Genomic DNA, 12,069 nt, shown 5'->3' on the forward strand with positions numbered 1-12,069 from the left:
CTACAGAGAAAGGGGGAGGCAGTTGCCGGGGGCAGTTCGATGAAGCTGATGAAACAAACTGCTGGAGCCACTACTTCTGGGTGGTGGGCCTTAGAGGAAGATAGACCTATAGAGAGACCTTCTGTCTTAACATTCTCTCCCCCTTAGCTTATGGTTTGTTCACTCTGTTATGTTAAACAATACTGTGTTCTGAGGAAGATGTCTGGTCACCCATTTTACTCACTGGTCACAAGCTTCTGGAGAGAAGACTTGCAAATTGATAAATGCAGTGTAATGCGCATTGGAAAACATAATCGCAGCAATACATACAAAATGATGGGGTCTAAATGAGCTGTTACCACTCGAGAAAGAGATCTTGAAATCATTGTGGATAGTTCTCTGAAAACATCTGCTCAATGTGCAGCAGTAATAAAAAAAAGTGAACAGAATATTAGTAACCATTAGGAAAGGGATAGAGAATAAGACAGTAAATATTGTAATGCCATGGTATACCTACACCTTGAATACTGCTTGCAATTCTGGTTTCCCCATCTTAAAAAAGATCCATTAGAATTGGAAAAGGTACAGAGAAGGGCAACAAAAATGATTAGGGTTATGGAACAGCTTCCATATGAGGAGAGTTTAAAAAGACGGGGACTTTTCAGCTTGAAAAAGACGACTAAAGGGGAATATGATAGAGGTCTATAAATTCATGAATAGTGTGAATAAGGAAGTGTTATTTATCCCTTTACATAACACAAGAACCAGGGGCCAAGTTTAAAGCAAACGAAAGGAAAGTACTACTTCACACAACACACAGTGAACCCGTTGAACTCATTGGCAAGGGATGTTGTGAAGTATAACTGGGTTCAAAAACGAATTAGATTTAGATAAGTTCATGGAGGCTAGGTCCATCAATGGCTATTAGCCACGATGGTCAGGGATGCAACCCCATGCTGTGGGTGTCCCTAAACCTCTGAGTGCCAGATGCTGGGACTGGATGACTGGGGATGAATCACTCAATAATTGCCTTGTTTTGTTCATTCTCTCTGAAGCATGCAGCATTGACTACTGTTGGAAGACAGGACACTGAGTTAGATAGACGGTTGGTCTCACCCAATATGGCTCTTCTTATGTTCTTAGGTAATGAACCCAGTCAGACCTCCTAAATAATCTTCATAGATGCATAGTATACTGTAGCCAGAGCCTAATCTAAGAATGGGAGAACCATGGGGTTCCACCCCAGGAGAGGTGAAGGCCCAAGACTCAACACCTGAGTGCATTCAATGAGACCAGAACAAGGTACAGAGGAATGCTAATCCTATATCTCTGCCAGTCAGACTAAACAGTTTTGCACTTAATGCAAATTAATTTCTCTTCTTTCAACTTGTCTTTTATCTTTGGGGTAAAATGCAGAAAAGGGAAAGAGGAACTGAAGTGGTCACACGGTCTGCATTAGTGCATGAAAGAGATTGCAAACAGGCCCAGATATACCCTGCCCTATGGGAGGAGCTCTGGCATATCCCCAAAGATCCACAGGAGGTCAGGATTATCTCTCCAGAGGCCCAGTGTTGGCTCTGGCCCTGGTGGTGCCCCCTCAGGATCTCTGATAGTGCTATGCCAATGGAGCTTGTAGGTCTCGCAGCCCCTGGGGCCTTTGGAATATAATACTGCTCAGGGTTCTGTCATCTTTTCTGCTTCATTGCTGCAGGGCTGTGTGTGTGTTGGGGAGGGGAGGGAACGGGATATTGGTGTGCCTCCCATGCTGGCAGCCACCATAATCTCCACCCCCATCTCCCTGTGCACCCCTCAAACCCATATGCAAGTCTCCCCAGATTCTGGAGTAGGGAGGTTGGTGACAGTGCTGGGAACAGCTGAGCAACCCTTCCACAAAGGAGGAAGATCTGCATGTGGTCGGTTCCATCTATGCCAGGATGGGGATGGTCGTGGTGTCCAAGCCAGGGATTGGTTGCTGGGGCATACTCTTTATCACTTCTGGGGATGCAAGTAATATTTAATTTAATTGAATAATGACCCGTATATACTGAGATGATTTTAGTAGTGGTTTTGTAGGACTGCAGAATGGTAGCAGGATAGCTCTCATAAATTCTTCCTGTAACCATACCATAGGGTGACCAGATGTCCCAATTTTATAGGGACAGTTCTGATATTTGGGGCTTTGTCTTGTAGAGGTGCATGTTACTCCCCACCCTCTGTCCCAATTTTTCACACTTGCTGTCTGGTCCCCCTACCATACCAGTGCTATTCTCTTTTTGCAAATGCGTTTTTTTCCCTCTAGTCCCCAAATTTACACTCTCATCTAGCAAATGGATCCATGCAGGCATGCCTTGCATGGGCTCTGTGCTAGAATGGCCCTGTCTACGTGTAGGGATCTGCCCACAGGATTGGAGCCCTGCTTTACAAATATCTAATTCAGACTGTTCTTTTGCCTAAGGTCTCTGCTTTGTACTACTGCACATGCTGACATTGTCCTCATTTCAACTGCAAAGTGTATTTGCCTTCAGATAAACTACTCCAAATTGATTCTCTGCACCAAAAGTGGGGGGGAATCTGTTTAGAAATAGTTTGAGTATGAGAATTAAATCCGTGCCGATTCAGTGTGACTCTGCCTCAGAATGGATTCTTTGTAGCTGATGTTGTTAATTGATTAGAGGAATGCATTAGACTCAGGTCAACCTGGCTAATATAATGTGAACTACTGTGTACATTTCCTCGAAGCAGGGTTTGTCACCATTCCTGTGCAAATTATTCAATAAATGTATTGCGGCCGTATATTTTCACAAAGAATTTGGCCAATAAAGCATGCCTGCAAACAAACACCGCAATTACTCTGAGTAGAGCCTATTGACTTCAAGCGGGGCTTTGTGTGGAAGAAGGAGTTCGCTTGCATGGAGCAGCCTGCAGGATTAGATGTCCCAATCACAGGCACCTTAGAAATGCACTTCTATTTCTATTAAAAGTCTTCTTGTAAAAAAACTGAATGCTTTTTCATTGTTCTCAGATCCAAGGGTTTGGGTCTGTGGTCACCTATGCAAATTGGTGAGGATTTTTACCAAACCTTTCCCAGGAAGTGGGGTGCAAAGGTTGGGAGGATTTTGGGGGGAAAGATGTGTCCAAACTACGTTTCCCAGTAAACCCAGTTAGAGTTTGGTGGTGGCAGTGGATATTCCAAGGACAAAGGATAAAATTAATTTGTACCTTGGGGAAGTTTTAACCTAAGCTGGTAAAAGTAAGCTTAGGAGGTTTTCATGCAGGTCCCCACATCTGTACCCTAGAGTTCAGAGTGGGGGAGGAACCTTGACAAATGCCATTCAAGTATTTTGGACAAGAAGAGCTTTAGGGACAGTGTTTAAAAAAAAAAAAAAAAAGTAACTATTTTGCTAAACAATAAGAATGATTCTTCCTAAACTGAGAGAATTGGCTTGTCTGATTTTATAAATCATTAAATTATGCCCCATGCATTTGTGGGTGTGAAATAACCCCTGATTTTTCTTAGCATAGATATTTATTGAAACAAAATGAAAACATAAAGAAAAGGAAATGTTTCATAAGAATATGACAGTGGCACAGAATTGTCAGAATATTTCAATTAAGTTCCTGGTAGAAAAAAATTAAGAGCTACTAAAAAACTTCTCCTATAAACAAAACTTAAAAGGAAAAGTGAAAATTGAAACCCAGATTTCATAAGCAAATGCAGAGATATTTTTGTTTGAGTTATCAACGTTTTTAAAATTTTGTTTGGTATGTATTTCATTTTAGCAAAAACCCTATAGATGATAAAAGCCTTTAAATTCTATCCTAAAAGATGTTAAAACCTTCCACTTTGGCCTGATCCTGCAAAAACCCGTAGACATGAGAATAACCTTACTCGCCTGGCTTCAATAGCACCACTTCCAAGAGTCAAGTTACTCCTGTGCCTAAGTGTTGCACATAGTATGCTTAGTTAGGGCAAAATGAATAAATGAAAACATCTTCAGGGCAGCTTTGCAAAATTCTCTTCATTCACTTTTTGGGGGGAGTAATTTCTTCCCCGTTGTCATCCATACCCACGATAAAGCCCAGGGAAGCAGATTTTGTGTGGGGCCCGATAACTTTCTCTGCAATTTTATAAGGATGCTTACTGTGTATTTCACTAATAATTTTTTTTCCTGCTGAAAAAATAGAGAAATGAGCAGAGAAACAGAACTTAGATTACAAGCATTGGGAACATAAAGACACCACAAATTCTTTTTCAAAAGGTGGTGGAAAAATGGACGATAAAGTGTTAGATTATTATTTTTATGAGCTGAAGATATGCTCAGTGCAGTACAAGACACAAAAGGAAGAGACTCTAGCACAAACTAGGATATAGAAGAGTTAAAAAAATCCCTCAAACTATACACATAATGAAGAAATTAAACAATAACAAAATATACAGGCAAATAAGCACAAAGTTTAAAAAGGGTCACAAAATCGGCTGTAAAATTATGCCTCGAAGGGACCTTACTCGTCCACCTCACTAAATTAAAACTGCTGTTGACTTTATGGAGTATAGAATCCAGTCCCAAAGCTTAGTAGTGAAAATGCCAGTACAGAAGAAACAAAACAGTTCTTGCTGGACAATGCAGAGCATAGGTTCCTTTTATCACATGACCAAATGGCAAAATTGACTGAAAACAAGAAAGATGGAGTATAGTGTGAGAAATAAAGTAAAAACAACTGTAGAAAACATTGGGGAAAGCACTGAACTAGAGCGATGATAAAGTGATTGAATAAAATCTAGTCAATATAAATTCAAACTACATGATATGTCATTAAATCCCAATGGATAGAAGTTAAGGCAAAACTTGTAAATGGAAATGAAAATGTCTTTTTATAAGAACATTACCTATTTAATGGTAAGAGTACTGGAGTAAAGTTAAAGTTATTGTTTCACGTGTGTTAGGCTTTTATGCTAATCATTGTTCACCTAATAAAGGAATTACTCTATTCATGACTTTTTTTAATTTAAAAAATAATTAAGAAAGAAAAACTAATGTAAAAAAACCCAGCAGAAAATTGGACATGTTTTGACAGTTAATATAAAAATACCCTCTACTTGGTGTGCTATAATAAAGTATACAGAAAAACACCAACATTACTTTTATTGGCACCCAGAGAATAAACAGAAACAACACCCTCAAAACCAACCAAACAAATCAAACCTAAAAACTTAAAACAATTAACCACAGTTAAAAAAAAAAAACAGAATGATTAAAATGGTGTTTAGAAAGCTTAATGTAAGTAAACAAATGTATTCAAAAATACTAACTAAACAAATTAAATAACTGGCCTCAATAATGATAACGTTCAGGGAATCATTTCAGACATAGCAGTGCAAAATTAGTTTAGCACTTAATATTAAAAAAATATAATAAGTAGGTCGTAAAAGTAATGAAAAATGTAACACCTTTTGGTTTTTCAAAAAGCAGATCTTGGGGAAATTGGAGAAATGAGAGAGCTGAATTATTAAAGAGAAAGCCTCAACAAAACTTGGAAAACCTAAAAGAGTGCCACAAAACGGGAATCAAAAAAGGCTAAATTACGGTAGATATTGAAAACACATTTAAGATCGAATGCATAAAACTGGAGCAAATAGGCAAAATTTTGGAAATAGAAGACATTAGAGTAAGGGAGATTTTTAATTTCATGGCTTCCCAGCCCATCCAGAGAATTCTTTGTGACTGGCTAGAAGAGAAAATCAGAGAATCATTTCCAGTGCTCAGAACGAAAATGCAAATGTTGTAAGTCCAAATGATAAGACCAAAGTTAAACACCCACTAGAAGAGACTAATTATTTGTATCCTACCTAAAGAGCAAGTGGTCGTTCAATTAATCAGATCTAATGCAAATCAAAGCAGCTCGTCTCCTTTGTCCCACTGGGCTGCAGAGAAGTATGGACAAAGCTCCTGGAATTTTTAATACTCCCCTTTGAGCAGCCTCCCTTCAAGTATCACCTCCTCACGGAAAGCCATGCAGAAACATTTACTGTGTTGTAACCGACACAATCGTTATTCCTGGTGCAGACAGTCTTTTCCTTTCGTGCTCCTTTGAATTCCTGCTGTCAGTCAGGAGGCTATTTACTGTTTTGCCCTGAACATATTTTATGGAAAGGATTCCCTCCCCCACCTACAAAGAGAAAGGATACTCTAATGGGCTGATCCTGCCCTTGAGTCTGGGAAATATCCTATTGACTTCAATGGGAACAGGTTCAGCAGCTGCCTTTACTAAGCAGTCAAAATAATGACATAGCAAGAAATAATTAAAAAGGTCTGTTGGTAAATTCTAAATCCTGCAGCAGTCCAGTCCTGAAAGGCCTCAGTGCATTGACCTCCTGTTCACTCAAACCGGCATAATGAATGCAAAAAGTGCAAGATGGGTGTCAAGGTTCCTCCCCCACTCTGAACTCTAGGGTACAGATGTGGGGACCTGCATGAAAACCTCCTAAGCTTACTTTTACCAGTTTAGGTTAAAACTTCCCCAAGGTACAAATTAATTTTGTCCTTTGTCCTTGGAATATCCACTGCCACCACCAAACTCTAACTGGGTTTACTGGGAAACGTAGTTTGGACACATCTTTCCCCCCAAAATCCTCCCAACCCTTGCACCCCACTTCCTGGGAAAGGTTTGGTAAAAATCCTCACCAATTTGCATAGGTGACCACAGACCCAAACCCTTGGATCTGAGAACAATGAAAAAGCATTCAGTTTTCTTACAAGAAGACTTTTAATAGAAATAGAAGTAAAGGAATCACCCCTGTAAAATCAGGATGGTAGATACCTTACAGGGTAATTAGATTCAAAACATAGAGAATCCCTCTAGGCAAAACCTTAAGTTACAAAAAAGACACACAGACAGAAATAGTCATTCTATTCAGCACAATTCTTTTCTCAGCCATTTAAAGAAATCCTAATCTAACACATACCTAGCTAGATTACTTAGTAAAAGTTCTAAGACTCCATTCCTGGTCTATCCCTGGCAAAAGCAGCATATAGACAGACACAGACCCTTTGTTTCTCTCCCTCCTCCCAGCTTTTGAAAGTATCTTGTCTCCTCATTGGTCATTTTGGTCAGGTGCCAGCAAGGTTACCTTTAGCTTCTTAACCCTTTACAGGTGAGAGGATTTTTCCTCTGGCCAGGAGGGATTTTAAAGGGGTTTACCCTTCCCTTTATATGTATGACACGCCCCCCAAATCTCAGCTAGGGTGAAACACTGGCTGGGATTTCTTCCTGGAGCTCTAGGAAAAACAGAGTTAATAAGACACATGCATCTCTAAATATACTACCAAGTACATAAAGATTAACAATATTTTCCACATCTCAAGGATGATTTTAACCAGTTGATTCTGGGAAACTTTCATGGGAGAGTGCACCAGCCACTTTGTTAGAAGCTCCTGGGATGTGTTGGATGTCGAAATCAAAATCTCGGAGAGCTAAACTCCACCGAAGAAGTTTTTTGTTATTTTCTTTGACGGTGTGAAGCCACTTCAGTGCAGCATGGTCGGTTTGCAGGTGGAAACGCCGTCCCCAAACATGTGGGTGTAGCTTTTCCAGAGCTTAGACAATGGCGTAACATTCTCTTTCACTGACTGACCAGTTGCTTTCCCTCTCAGACAGTTTTTTGCTGAGAAACACTACAGGGTGGAATTCTTGATCAGGTCCTTTCTGCATTAAAACTGCTCCCACACCACGCTCGGATGCATCTGTGGTTACTAGGAACGGTTTGTCAAAGTCTGGGGCCCTTAGTACAGGGTCAGACATGAGTGTCGCTTTAAGCTTGTTAAAGGCCTTCTGACACTTTCCGGTCCACTGAACAGCATTTGGCTGTTTCTTTTTGGTTAGGTCTGTCAGTGGGGCAGCGATTTGGCTGTATTGCGGTACAAATCGTCTGTAATAACCGGCCAAGCCTAAGAAGGATTGAACCTGTTTCTTTGACTTTGGGACAGGCCACTGTTGGATAGCATCCACTTTGACCTGTAGGGGGCTGATAGTTCCTTGACCCACCTGGTGTCCAAGGTAAGTCACTCTTTTTAGGCATATTTGACACTTCTTAGCCTTAACAGTTAGTCCTGCCTCCCTTATGCGCTCAAGGACTTTTGTAGATGTTCCAGGTGGTCTGCCCAGGAATCTGAAAATATGGCCACATCTTCAAGGTAGGCGACTGCATATTCTCCTAATCCCGCTAGGAGACCATCTACAAGTCTTTGGAAGGTGGCGGGTGCATTTCGCAGCCCAAAAGGGAGTATATTAAATTCATACAGCCCGAGATGCGTGGTGAAGGCTGACCTTTCCTTGGCAGATTCATCTAGCGGTACCTGCCAGTACCCCTTGGTTAAGTCTAAGGTAGAGATGAACTGGGCCCGCCCCAGTTTCTCTAATAGTTCATCTGTGCGTGGCATTGGATAGTTGTCTGGGCGAGTTAGAGCATTTAGCTTACGGTAGTCCACGCAAAAACGTATTTCCCCATCTGGTTTGGGAACTAGAACCACTGGAGATGCCCATGCACTTCCAGAGGGGCAGATTACCCCCATCTGTAACATATCCTGGATCTCCCGTTCTATAGCAGTTTTAGCTTGAGGAGACACCCGGTAAGGTTGGACTCTAATTGGGTGAGCATTACCTGTATCAATGGAGTGGTATGTCCGTTCAGTCAGTCCTGGGGTGGCTGAGAATGTTGGTGCGTAGCTGGTGCACAACCCCTTGATCTGCTGTCGCTGCATACGCCCAAGGGTCATGGAGAGGTTCACCTCTTCCACACCACCAGCACTTTTCCCTTCATAGTAGACACCTTCAGGCCACTCAGCGTTGTCTCCTCCCTGGGCTGTAAACTGACAAACCTTTAATTCTCTGGAATAAAAGGGCTTTAGAGAATTAATATGGTACACCTTAGGCTTTCGGTTGGAGGTGGAGAATGCTATGAGATAATTAACAGCTCCCAGGCGCTCCTGGACCGTGAATGGCCCTTCCCACGATGCTTCCATTTTATGGGCCTGGAGTGCCTTTAAGACCATAACCTGATCCCCTACTTTGAAGGAACGCTCTCTGGCATGTTTATCATACCAGGCTTTTTGCTCTTTTTGAGCATCCTGTAGGTTTTCTTTAGCAAGGGCTAAAGAGGTTCGGAGGGTGTTTTGTAGGTTGGTTACAAAGTCCAGAATGTTAGTTCCTGGAGAAGGTGTAAATCCCTCCCATTGCTGCTTCACCAACTGTAATGGCCCCTTAACCTCACGGCCATATACAAGTTCAAATGGGGAAAACCCTAAACTGGGGTGTGGTACAGCTCTATAGGCAAAGAGCAACTGCTGCAACACTAGGTCCCAATCATTGGAGTGCTCATTTACGAATTTACGTATCATGGCTCCCAAAGTTCCATTAAACTTCTCCACCATGCCATTTGTCTGATGGTGGTAAGGAGTGACAACCAAGTGATTTACCCCATGAGCTTCCCAAAGGTTTTCCATAGTTCCTGCCAGGAAATTAGTCCCTGCATCTGTGAGGATGTCGGAGGGCCAACCTACCCTGGCAAAAATGTCTGCTAGTGCCTGGCACACACTTTTAGCCCTGGTGTTGCTTAGAGCTACTGCTTCCGGCCATCGGGTGGCAAAATCCATGAAAGTCAGTATGTATTGCTTTCCTCTGGGTGTCTTTTTCGGAAAAGGACCCAGAATATCCACAGTTACTCACTGAAATGGAACTTCAATGATGAGGAGTGGCTGGAGAGGGGCTTTGACCTGGTCTTGGGGTTTTCCCACTCTTTGGCATACTTCAAAGACCGGATATAGGTAGAAACATGCTTGCCCATTCCCTCCCAGTGGAATGACCCCCCCCAAACGGTCTTTGGTCCTGTTCACCCCAGCATGGCCACTAGGGTGATCATGGGCTAAGCTCAAGAGCTTGGCCCGGTATTTAGTTGGAACTACCAAGTGATCAATGGCTCCATGTCTAGTTGGCAGCCGGTATCAAGTGGAGTGCCCCAAGGGTCGGTCCTGGGGCCGGTTTTGTTCAATATCTTCATAAATGATCTGGAGGATGGTGTGGATTGCACTCTCAGCAAATTTGCGGATGATACTAAACTGGGAGGAGTGGTAGATACGCTGGAGGGGAGGGATAGGATACAGAAGGACCTAGACAAATTGGAGGATTGGGCCAAAAGAAATCTGATGAGGTTCAATAAGGATAAGTGCAGGGTCCTGCACTTAGGACGGAAGAACCCAATGCACAGCTACAGACTAGGGACCGAATGGCTAGGCAGCAGTTCTGCGGAAAAGGACTAGGGGTGACAGTGGACGAGAAGCTGGATATGAGTCAGCAGTGTGCCCTTGTTGCCAAAAAGGCCAATGGCATTTTGGGATGTATAAGTAGGGGCATAGCGAGCAGATCGAGGGACGTGATCGTTCCCCTCTATTCGACATTGGTGAGGCCTCATCTGGAGTACTGTGTCCAGTTTTGGGCCCCACACTTCAAGAAGGATGTGGATAAATTGGAGAGAGTCCAGCGAAGGGCAACAAAAATGATTAGGGGACTGGAACACATGACTTATGAGGAGAGGCTGAGGGAGCTGGGATTGTTTAGCCTGCAGAAGAGAAGAATGAGGGGGGATTTGATAGCTGCTTTCAACTACCTGAAAGGGGGTTCCAAAGAGGATGGCTCTAGACTGTTCTCAATGGTAGCAGATGACAGAACGAGGAGTAATGGTCTCAAGTTGCAGTGGGGGAGGTTTAGATTGGATATTAGGAAAAACTTTTTCACTAAGAGGGTGGTGAAACACTGGAATGCGTTACCTAGGGAGGTGGTAGAATCTCCTTCCTTAGAGGTTTTTAAGGTCAGGCTTGACAAAGCCCTGGCTGGGATGATTTAACTGGGAATTGGTCCTGCTTTGAGCAGGGGGTTGGACTAGATGACCTTCTGGGGTCCCTTCCAACCCTGATATTCTATGATTCTATGATTCTACCAACTGTCTCTGAGGATGCCAGTCTTCCTGGTGTCCCCCAGAAAGTTTCCTTGTATAAAAGTCCTCTTTCTACAACAAACCTGGATCGATTAGAAGAGCTGAGAGGCGGTGGGTTGCTCCGTGCCACCGTCCAAGCTCTCTGGAGGCTTTCATCTGCTTCCTGTTCGGTCTGGAACTGTTCCCTTGATGCTGGAGGCATCAGTTCCTCATTGGATTGTGGACCTATGCTTGGTCCCTCTGGAAGCGATGTAGGGGATGGGGCTGTTTCCGTTGGCTGTGAACTGCTGGTGCACTATGTTGGGATTCAAGCTCCGGCTGAGCCTCTTGTGTAGGGTTATCGGCTGCTGCCGGTTCAGGTTCAGTGGGGCCCTCTGGTGTTGAGGTTGCAAGTACTGGATTCAGTGCTGGCAATGGGTCTGGTATTGGTTGTTCTGCTGGTTCTGGTTCTGGGACTGGTTCCATCTGGGTCTCTGGGACTGGATCCACTACTGCTGTTGCAGACATTGGCCTGGGGTCCGGGTCCATCACCTCTGACTGGGTCCTGATAGAAGTTTCCGGAACAGAGCTAGGCCTCAAGGCTTGTTTAGCCTGGCTACGGGTGACCATTCCCACCCTCTTGGCCCGCTTCACATGATTGGCCAAGTCTTCCCCCAACAGCATGGGGATGGGATAATCATCATAGACTGCAAAAGTCCATGTTCCTGACCAGCCCTGGTACTGGACAGGCAACTTGGCTGTAGGCAAATCAGAAGAGTTGGACTTGAAGGGTTGAATCGTCACTTGGATCTCTGCGTTGATTAAATTGGGGTCCACTAAGGAAGCACGGATAGCTGACACTTGTGCTCCGGTGTCCCTCCACGCGGTGACCTTCTTCCCGCCCACACTCACAGTTACCTCCCAGATACCCTTGGAGCGGAGGGTATCTGGGCCTGCGGACCTCTGGTGTGATTCCAGTGCAATGAACTGTAATCTGTTGGGGTTCTTGGCTTTTACATGCCCCAGCTCGTTACATTTAAAACATCGTCCAGCTGACGGGTCACTGGGGCGAGGAGGGTTGCTGGAGAACGGGGTGGTGGGACGATAAGGGGTCTGGAGGGTCC

At 43.5% G+C, this 12,069-nt stretch overlaps 2 protein-coding genes across 2 annotated transcripts in view; one reads left to right on the forward strand and one right to left on the reverse strand.

Moving 5' to 3' along the window:
- ASIP (agouti signaling protein) overlaps positions 1-6,085 on the reverse strand; it is a 45,418-nt gene extending 39,333 nt beyond the window's left edge. The window contains exon 1 of the mRNA XM_084645381.1: positions 5,828-6,085. The gene's annotated coding sequence lies outside the window, so the exon portion shown is untranslated. The remainder of the gene's footprint in view (positions 1-5,827) is intronic.
- LOC311530100 (uncharacterized protein) overlaps positions 1-12,069 on the forward strand; it is a 165,689-nt gene that overhangs the window by 66,251 nt on the left and 87,369 nt on the right. The window lies entirely within an intron of this gene.

This window comes from Lepidochelys olivacea, assembly GCF_965140295.1.
Source record: "Lepidochelys olivacea isolate rLepOli2 genome assembly, chromosome: 13".
NCBI classification, from domain to species: domain Eukaryota; kingdom Metazoa; phylum Chordata; order Testudines; family Cheloniidae; genus Lepidochelys; species Lepidochelys olivacea.